Here is an 11,351-nt window from a genome sequence, read left to right on the forward strand (position 1 = left end):
AGTATCTGTACAAAGCTCTCTCGAGTCGTCCATCTACTCCGCAGACTTAAACCCCTGTTGACGAGGCAATACCTGACCACCGTCTATCACGGCTTGTTTCATTCCCACCTCTCCTATGGGCTCCTGCTTTGGGGACACGCTGCAAGGTGTGAAGATATTCTTCTCCTTCAAAAGAAGGCGGTTCGGATTATTGCATCGAAGAGTGACAGTGAGCACTGTAGGCCTATCTTCAGAAGCCTAAAAATCCTTACTATCTTCAGCCAGTATGTACTGTTTAGCCTCTGTTATGTGAGGGATAACTTAGATCAGCTCACAACAAGGGAATTCCACCACTCCCACAACCTTCGTAACAGAGACCAGCTCCACATACCTTACTGCAGGCTGTCCAAAACGCAAAGCTTTTTCCGCATCAGGGCTCTGAAGATGTACAACAGTCTCCCCCAAAGATTTAAGTCTTGTGAACCGTCCACTTTTAAAAAGAAAGTTAAAGCCTGGCTAGTCGACCGACCACTGTACTCAGTTGACGAGTATTTTGATGCGTTCCATCGAGTATAGGCTAAACGCCATCTTGCCAAAGTATTGTAAATAGTGTAAATATTATTTTTAGTTTATGACACAGTCTATCCAGAAATTCTGGTCAACGACGTCGCAGCAGGTATTCAGGTATTCAGGTATTTCTAAGTACACTACCTACTCATATGAAGGTACCTCATACCTCCTAAAGAGATACGACCCCGTTATTGACGACCTTGTTCACGTAATTTTATTTGCTGAACGATTCCAGCATCATCTTCACAGTCTAGACTATTTTCTGTAGTCTGATTCACCCTCTGTTCCAGGTTATTGTGGAGCAGCAGCCCCGTTCTCGACCTCGTCGTGGGAGACAAAAGACTATAAAAGCTCCCGAATTGATGTCGGTATAACCTACGCTAGCCCGTCGCTGGACTTAAGAGTACATGGGTTTTTGGTTTTCATAGATCTCCACTTGCCCAAGTACCTATTATAAAAATTAGTATTTTATGTATTTCGTTGTGACTACGTTCTCTAATTTTGGTATCGCTTCTCACCCAGTTCCTAATTTTAGGTTCTGAATGTTCTTCCGTTCATCCTTTCCATCCATTCCTCACTTCCTTGTTGTTCCATCTTTTGATTCCAGGTTCTAAATCTTTCTCCTTAATTTTGTTCTCTTATCCTTTTTCCTAATTTTATCCTAATCCTTGTCCTAATTTTCTATTTTTATCACCACATCCATTACAGACCAGCATTGGGTGTCGGGGGACTGGAGTTTTTAAGACTTTGTCCACTGGGTGAGTTGTCTCTTAAAATCAGGTAGTCGTGTCAAGTAAGTTATTCTTCCAGTAAGTCCTCTTTAGTTATACAAGTATGTACTCGTCTTTTTGGGTCTCATATTTTAAGTTCAAGTAGTAGTAGTTACTCTTTTTTTGCTTCACACTGATATCTCCTGGTGTATGACTTCCCAGGTCTACACCTGAATCTCCCACATTGGGTGATCTCAGCAGATTCAACATTTGTGCCAAGTGGTTTCATCAGCTGGGAATTTTGTGATGACTTGCTCCTTTACAGGGCCTTCCTCACTGCTGTTCTAAGTGCTGCCATCAGAGGATTGCCTGGGTTGTCATATTCTTCACGTCTAAGAGACCTCCACATCTCCAGAGCTACTCGTGAGAACACCATGGATACAAAAATTCCAAACGTATCAAAACAAAACATTGAAGCAACTCCATAAGTTGCAATGCTCACACATCAGAGGTTAGCTCATCCAGAGCAAGACCCAGCTGTCGAAATAAGTGCACTTAGGATCAAAGGGGGCTCTGGTGCTCTCAATACCAACAACTGCCACCACCAACTTCCCGAACTGGATTCAATGGAAGAAGAAACCCCGCTTACACCAGGCAAAAACTGGATAGAGAGGAAGAACTTCTAAGAAGCCCAAAAACGCCAAAAATCTTCAGGGACACTCGGTGACGCCACTAAACGACTGAGTCGTCTGAAGATGAAGAGACCTCGCCCCACCTCTGCACAAAGAAGGGAGGCCTTAAAGGCAAAACTTCTGGAAGAGGTACCTGGGAATTTGACCTTGACAAGTGACGTAGAGGTAAAGAGAAAAAGTTTGAAAGACTAGATGAGGGAAGAACACCAGGCCCAAATGTGGGGATGAGGGTGGCCAAAGACCCTAGAGGTGCAACGGTGACCCCACCCTCAGCAGAAGGACCTGCAAAGAAGGCCAGGCGTTCAACCCGTAGGTGTGACGAAGCGCAAGATGAAGGGAGTCCAGAATGTCCAAGGAAGTCTCCTACAGGGACATCTCTGCCACCAAAATTGCTATTGTCCTCGAAAACTACCCTGAGGTCAAGCTTAAAGCTGAGTAAAAAGAGGTAATCGAGGATGCTATCCTGGGAATACTCCAGCCCTTAGATGATGGTTCAAGCCCACTGTTTGCCGGCATCAAGATGGATAAATGTGCCCTCATCATTTCCTGCCTCAGCGACGCCGTCAGGCAATGGCTGGAGGAACTGTTACTTGCTCTCAAACCATAAGAGGAACAACTCACTCTCAAGGCAGGGCTGAAAAAGGACATATTCAAATCTACGAGGGTATTCTTCAGAGCTCATCTGAAGCTTCTGAAGAAAACACTAGAAAAAGTCTTTGGAAATGTTCACAATGCAAAACCCCGCTCTCAATGTCAAGGAGTGTAAGGAACTGTGAGCTAAAACAGATCTGAAAGGGTACGGATTCGTCTGTTCCCTGGATGAGTTCTGTTACAAAGCTGTGCAGTCCACCAACTTCAGAGCCAATCTAGATCTCTGTCAGGTCTCACTTGTCACAACTCCGGTTAAGGACAGTGTCCAGGGTCCTCCAGATCAACCTACAACATAACAAGGCTACCTCTGCTGCCCTCTGCCAGTTCTTCCTCAGAGGAGGATTTGATCTGGCACTCATCCAAGAACCATGGCTGCACCAAGGGAGGGTTGCAGGCCTGGGAGAAACAAAGGGTGAGTTAGATTATTGCATTTCTCTAAGGAATGTCGGAACATGCGTTTTTGTGAGTAAATGCCTGGATATTCTAACCCGAAATGAATTTTGCTTCAGAGACCTCACTTCGGTGTCAACAACCTGGAGAAATGATTGCAGGGAATGGAGCACAAAAGTATATGCTCGGTTTACCGGCCCTACAACTCCAGGGAACCACCTCCATTGAGAGAGCTTTGGCTCTTAGTGGAATCAACCGGCGCTGGAGATCAACAACTTCTCCTAGGTTGTGACAGCAATGGATGGGGAAGCACTGACACTGATCCAAGAGGTGAGTCTCTCCTTCAATATCCCATCTCAAATAACCTGTACATTTGTAATGTAGGTTAGGTAACCAACTGACGTTTGTTACACGAACCAGATGGGATCACATCCAAACTAAAGGATCCCGTACGCCATCTCAAGTTAAACTGTCTAGAAATCGGGAGTCTGAAGCTTGAGGTGTAGTTACCTGATGTTCAGGAGTAGTTGGTAGGTTGGGCTCCCATGTATGGAGGAGCTCCATACTTATTGCCATATTACTCCGACACTACTTCCAGGATATTACCTTTTGCCTTTTTCTCGCAAGTTTCACCATCTTCAGGTCAATTGGCATGACCCCTGCTGCTACCACCATTACCTCATACGATGTCCTATATAGGGTAATCACATAGTGAATAGGTAGAGATGGAGGTAGACGTGGTGGTGGTGAGCATGTGTATAGTGGAGCAATGTACCATGCGGTTTACCAAGAGGTGTCGTTATCGTATATGCATATTGGAATTTTAGTGTTCCATTGTATTGCACAATAATTTTCCTAATATCGTTTTTGTGTTCAGAACATTTAGGGACAGTATTGATTAAAGTGGTGACGACGTGTTGTCAGCATGCAAGAGGGTTTACATGTAGGCTACATTAAGTTATCGTGAGTTCAGTGCTCATCCCATCAAACAAATAAACAAGATCTAAGTGGATATCACCAGACTTTTTTAGCTTACAGATTTTCAAAAAATATTTCAAGAGTACCTGAAAATGTAACTTCAAACGTATGTATACAACACAACATTTCATCTTGAGGGCTCAAAAAGTACTGCAACCTTCCCAGTGCTGAGGATCAGCTTAAAAACAAAACAACTAGATTGATATAAAAAATGCATTATATTTTTTATTTCCTTTGCCTCTTCACTATGTTTGTGCCCATAAGACACAATGTACTTGTTATCTATAGTGATGCCTTGACCGTGACCTCCAGTTCTGCTGCTTTACAATGCAAGTACCCATAGAAGTATTATTTTTTATGTCCGTCTCAATATCCTCACTATAACCTTATGCTGGAAGACGGTGCAGGCGTAGCTCACGATTTGAATCTCTATGATGTCATATGTGAAGATTAACTCTGTATGCTTGTCATATCAATCTCACTATTTTCCCAGACAGTTTCTTGGCTTTGTTCCTTCCTTTTTGGTGTGGCTGTAGAAAAGGAGTCCGGCATCGAATGGGAGGGGCCCTTGGTCGTCCTCCCCAACACAATGGGGGGCAGGGATCCTTTGGGATGGGTCACCCAGTAATACTTCAACCTTCATTATTTACTTTACCAGGGCTCCCTACCTTCAGGATTAGAGATTCCATAGGAGTTTGTACCTGTGGACAGTCCGGAATAACCAAGAATGGTTGTACCATCAGTAACTTAGTCCTGGTACAGTTTCCTGGAACCCAGGTTTCGTTTGCCCAGAATTGAATGCCTAATGTACCAAAGGTCATCTAGATCCCAACCTCTGCTCCCTGGCAATTTTAATAGTTTTATCCAAGGATTTAATGCAAAATTCACGTAAAATGAGTGTTGGTAGTACCTTAATGGATTCAATAAAGTTGGATAACATTTACTCCGATGAACATTTGTCTATTGACGCTTCTAAGTTTAAACTCCTTAATACCAAATGCTAAAAAAATAATGTTACTTTTTTAACCACTCAGAAAAAATCAATAGAATCTAAATAAAGAAAAATAATGTTTTAGCGCCATTTTTTAATGCAACAGATTGCATTTTGGCGCTATGATTGTTTACTGATTTATTTACCTTGAACTAACCCAACGAACAATAGATTACAATCTGCCTTTCAGGCTTTTAATTTATTTACTCAAATTTTCTCAAAATGTAAGCAACCATTAACTTTAAGATACTATAATTATTTGAAATGTCGTATCAAGCTATACTTAGGTGAAGTTTGAATTTTGGAATTCTAGAGATGAATTTCCACCAATAAAACATCCAAGGGCTTAAAACATCATACTTTAGTTCTCGTATGGAATTCAAATCATGTTCAGGATAATGCCTGGCCTCCGTGACTGGACGTCTATTTTACATATAAATAACCTACAAGAGAACTGACTTTGCCATCCAAACTCATGTTCAGGTCAAGTGGTGCAAAAACGTTGACATCAAGATCAAGATAATTGAAAAACCTGCAATCAATTTATTCTTAAAATATGCATTTAATTTTCTCTATATGTACTGTACTGCATTTTGCAAAATTTGTTTTGAGTTATAAAATGGTTTAAATGGGAATTTAACTTTGTACAGCTAGAGAAAGATTTGCATGCTTTTTTAAGAAAAATTAATAATTTAAAATGTAAAAAGTTGTTTTTTTAAGGGAATTAATATTTTTAATGGAATACAAAATTAACTCTATTGTAGGCTCTTGATAGGTTATGTACTAAACAAAAAAAAATATTCCCAGTACAGCAAACCTGCAGACTAAGCAAATTTTTATTTGTCTGGATTATCACTAAAATATTGCTGTAAATTGGTCTGATTAATTCCCTATTTAAATAACATTATGTATAATTAGTGCATAGGTTTGCTGCAACAGGAAAAAATATAAAGAGTGTTCTTTTATTAAAATGGTAATAGTTTAGTATGAGATAAATAAATTTGTTAAACTTGATCAAAATATATCCAAGCAAGCAAACTACCGTTTATTTATTTCTCCCAAAAATAAGATAGATAATAGCGGATGACAATCTCTATTGGGTCTGATGATGATTGGACTGTACAATCAAATCGATCACCACTTACCATCTTTAATATGTATTCACTTTTGAGTCAACATTATAAATGTAAATATATTATTACAAGTGTTATTTGACATATTTCAAGGAAAATTTCTACAATACCCTAAAATGTAACAAATGATTTACTACCTTCAGATCTACTCCTCTAATAATTTGAGAAAAACACATAAACAAGAATGTTTCATGGGTCAGTAATTAACTGTCAAACAATAACAAATAGAAAGAGAAAATTCTCAAACAATTCAAATTTGTTAACTGCTACAAAACACTTTTTTTCATGAAAAAGATTTCAACCCAAATAAATTAGTGTAATATACTTTCAGGAAAACAGAACACAGTGTTGTAAAGATTGCACACTTGTGTGTAGAATAAGTTTTTAAATGCTTATTGTATCTTATAGCTTAATACTTATTTTATTACTATTTTTTACCCATGAGTATAAATGTTTTAGGCATTTTTTGGATGCTTTAAATGGGTTTTGAAGAGAAAAGTCATCTTATGATATGAACTGTGGCCCTTGCAATTTGGCTAACATGTTGAAAGGAGCCCAAATTTAAAGTGGTCGACTTTTAATCAGCGGACTTTGACTATAAATTAGTATTTAGTATTTCCATGGAATAACATTGGTATAAAACTTTGGATGATAATGCTTGAACTTTATAAACTGTATAAACTTTATAAAACAAAAGTAAACATTTTAAGCAAGAAACAAAAGTTTTACTAACTGCAAGTATATGATGATATGATGATAGGTCAATTAAAAGAATCAAGGGTTAATATCAAATATTTATTAAGTACAATATTCAATATTGAAATGCATTATTGCTTTGTAATATACTCGTAAGGCATCGTTTGAAAATTCAAAAAGTGATTAAATATATCATCTAAAGTAAGGAGGTCTTACAAGATCCAGGAGAGTCTTTGGGAAGACTTCAGGCTCAGACTCCACGCTACCTATTGAACTTTGACAACATGGGTCAAAAGAAACCCAAGATTATGTAAGACAATAGAGCTACAGTCAATTCTTGACTTGTTCTCACTTAGGCTGGGATGCTAATGTGAAGAAGCTAACTAAGGAGCGCATCATGACATTGAAACAGGACGTACCATAGACATACCATAGAAATGTCTAAACAGAGAAAATCCTAGGAATAAATCAGAATTTTTTAATCCTTGATCTTTAAAAAAAACCTGGGACAAAGTTTGACAAATTTGTCACGACTGTGAAGAAAGAGAGACAGGGTATGTTCGGTGTGGGAAATTCTACTCTTTTTTCCGATACAGATTTTTCAAAAAAGATTCAGAGAGGGGGCAAAGGGGGCGACCGCCCCTCCCTCAGGCATACATACACATAATATCCTTCGGACAAAGAAATGGTATAAAACTGCCATTTTTGAGACTTAGTTTATATACATTTATCCCGAACCCCCAGATCCGCCGGTTCACCCCCCCCCCCCCCCCCTTTGTGACTGTTCTAATTCCACTGGTTTCTTGACAATGTTGAAAGGTTGACCTGAAGACAAATAAAGTCCTGGAACAGCCCCAATGGGCACCTCCACTGAAACTTCAATGAAAGATGTTCTAAGGCAAATTCCCAAGATTTGAAGGGTCCCAATATTATTGCGATGGGGTCTTTTAGGTGCTGTGATGAGGAGGTATTCTGATAGCTCTGCAAGGACAACTGTACCCACTGGTATACTGGGCACTCATAGAAAGGAAGGAACTAAAATAATTATGAATCATGCACATTGACCAGCCCCACTGTGAAAAACGGACATTCTTATAGGTGAAGGAAGAGCATTAGATGGCACTTTTAAGAACTAGGTGAAGAACTTCAGCATAGAGTATGGCAGAACTTCCCACATCTGATGCAGTATAATGAGCTAACAGATACCAGCTTACTTGTGGATCTGATGTCTATAACAGGCCACTGAGGAATCATCTACTCACATTAAAGCAGAGGAAAATATAATCAGAGGAACATGAGTGGTGACATTGTTCATCTCCAACATGCTTAATGTTAAAATTCCTTGGAAAAGCACAACCAAGGCCTGAGATAAAAAAGAAAATAAGTATACAACAGCTGAGATAAAGGTGAATATAAGATAATAGTGTGAACAATATATCTTACAGATACAACTGAAGTCAAATAGTTATATTCTAAACCTCGTATTAAAAATCTAAAATATTTTATACAACTTAAATACTTTAAAAATATGTAAAATAAGCTAGCATAAGTATATAATATTACAATAATTTGTTCCAAATAAAATGCAATAAATTGATGAATATAGCGCTTAAATTATAAAAAAATTACTGCTGTACATTGTAAAATTAATAGACAACTTATATTATGACAATGTTATATTTTTTCATGTATGATTTGAATTATTGTATCAACAACATGAATGTACTTGCACAAAAAAAACTTCATGCATCTTGATACTTAGGTACAAAAAATAGGGTATCACATTCAATAAGATAGTTTTAACACGTTCCCTACCGACCGTCACACTCCTCTGTAACCGAGGGATGAGTATAGTTGGTAGCTAATGTGTTAACACGTTCCCTACCGACTGTCACACTCCTATGTAACCGAGGGATGAGTATAGTTGGTAGCTAATGTGTTAACACGTTCCCTACCCACCGTCACACTCCTATGTAACCGAGGGATGAGTATAGTTGGTAGCTAATGTGTTAAACAGTTTGGCTACTTTATTCTGAGCATGCATACCTAAATATAATTTAAGTTGCTGATTAATCAGATGGAGGTCACTAATATTGGAATGATCAATTTATTGTTATGATTGATTAGTCAATAACAGTAACTTAAGCTTATTTATACAGTACATTGTAAACTATTATCATATAAGGAACAAAATAACAAATAAGACTAGTTTTCTAAACGTTTGAATAGTTTGTGTAACTCAATCAATACAAGTATGAAAATAAATATCTAAACTATAAATATCTCAGACAAATTACATTGAGACCAAAATTGTAAGGACAATATAAGCAGTTAAATCAACCTGTACAAGTTCACAATTGTATTGTGTCGTTCTCACTTCAAGTCTATTTCACTCATTGCATCAGGACAGGCAAATATGCAGTAGAGTCCAGCTGTTCCGAACTAACATGGACCGAACCATCTTCAGATAAGCGGGGATTCGAAATAAGTGGATTTCTTTGATAATATTAACGTGTTGATGGCAACATTATTACGATCGTGGTTGACATTTGTGCAGTTGCTATTGGGAAATATGTTGGCATTATGGCCAATCACGATGATGATAACATTGCCGCGATCCCAGGAGACAATGAAGTTTTTGGCAACATTTTAGTGTACTGAAAGCTCTTCTATTGTTCAGGATATGAGCATATAACTAACTTTGTCAACATTTGCGCTTACATTACTACATAAGTGGTATCATCACCAGAACTTATAGGGTTCGCGGCAACATTTCAAATTTTTCCGGCATTTATAGTAGCGTTCAATTCAACAACGTTCTTGGGGATATCGCTACCTTTGGATGTACCTGACATAAGCACTTGATTCTAGGAAGTTTCAGGCTACATCCCAAACATCGCCAACGTTTGTGGCGACATTGATTGCCTTGTTGACGGTTGCGAAATTAACCCTTTGCGGTCGAATAGTGAGTATAGGTCGCCGCCCGCCAATTTGCCGACTGCTCAAAAATGGCGACCTATAAGGACAAAAAAATCTAAAATCAAAAAAGTTAATTTTGTTGTCGAATGGCGAGTATAGGTCGCCGGGCGCCATTTTCATGACTGCTCGAATTGCAAACTAAACTCACCGGAAAATGGGGAAAAAATTCGACCTCAAAGGGTCAATACTAGAATATTCAACATTACCAACGCTATTGATAACATCGCCAACAAAATATTGATATCGCTAACTTTGACCATATTGTCAGCTTTGGTAAAGTTTGTGGTGATATTCCTAGCTCCTTTGACACAGCGATTGTGAGCTTTTCGGTTATAGCTAGCTTCAACAAAGCTCCCAGTGAAATAGTTACATTCATACTAATGTTTGAAAAATTAAATAATGTCAACCCTTATTTCAGAATAAGCTAAATTTAAAATAGCAGAGTTCGGAATAACAGGACTCTAAAGAATAGCAGATTGTCAAAAAACACCTCAATTGAACCTAGGTAGTCAAAACGGAACTTTCCTTTTAAAGACAATTGGAAGCATATCCAGGTATTCAACAGGTTTAGTGAAACAAACACTAAACACTAAATACACATGTTCCTGGATTGTTCAGGTGTGAATTGTAAAACTGAATTACAAACTGTCCTTTTTCAATATTGAGCAAATGTTATACCCTTGTATCACCGACTACACTTAAATGCTACAACTAAGAATACATACAAAATTATGGAATACAACGAATTTCAGTGATTACCTATAAATGAGAGACAAGAATAAAAAGTTCTTGTACTTTAGCGAAACATCAGTGATTAGGTAATTAATTTCTTACGCCTTAAAGCAGCGCTTCCCAACTTTTTTGCCTGGGACCGTTTTCATAATGGATTTTCCATTTAACCCAAATATATTAATGCTGTCAAATTACTTATAGGATTTATTGTTAGGTCTATTATTATGTTTTTTATTATTATTGTGTAAACATTCTGTTGAAAAATACAAGTGGTGGAGTAGACATTACTTAGTAAGACTTCAAGGCACACTTTTCTGTGAACTTTAAACTTAAAATTAGTGCAGGGTTAATTTTTCATAAAAAAAAACAATGTTGACATATGTAGGTACCTGATTTATTATAATAAACCCTGATTTGCAGATCAGGTACCCGTAAGCTCCTACACCATTTTTAATGTGTTTATTTTTTTAATATTTTCTGGACCTATTTAATGAGGTAATATTTTTAATACAAAGATTAAAAGTTGTTGAAAACTTTTGATCACAAAATGAAGATAATTTACTCATTCTCTAACTTAGATTTAGTGATTGTCAGCAGATGTGTTTAAAAATGCAATGCCTCTTATTATCTTAATACTGTACTTAATTTTGGGTAAATATGCCAATAGGCAATACTTTATGGAACATTTTTTCTTGCACTATTGCCCTAGAAATTGAGGTAGGGGGAGGTAGTTCACTTTCACAGTTTGGGAATCTTCACAAAGAGAAACTTTAAATTAGTAATGACCCGATTGAAAAACAGAAAGAATATTTATAAAATATTTTTCTTTAAAGTTAAAACTACTAGGCCT

Source organism: Macrosteles quadrilineatus, unplaced genomic scaffold (assembly GCF_028750875.1).
Source record: "Macrosteles quadrilineatus isolate MER2022 unplaced genomic scaffold, UCM_ALF_1.0 Scaffold_7__1_contigs__length_78375512, whole genome shotgun sequence".
NCBI classification, from domain to species: domain Eukaryota; kingdom Metazoa; phylum Arthropoda; class Insecta; order Hemiptera; family Cicadellidae; genus Macrosteles; species Macrosteles quadrilineatus.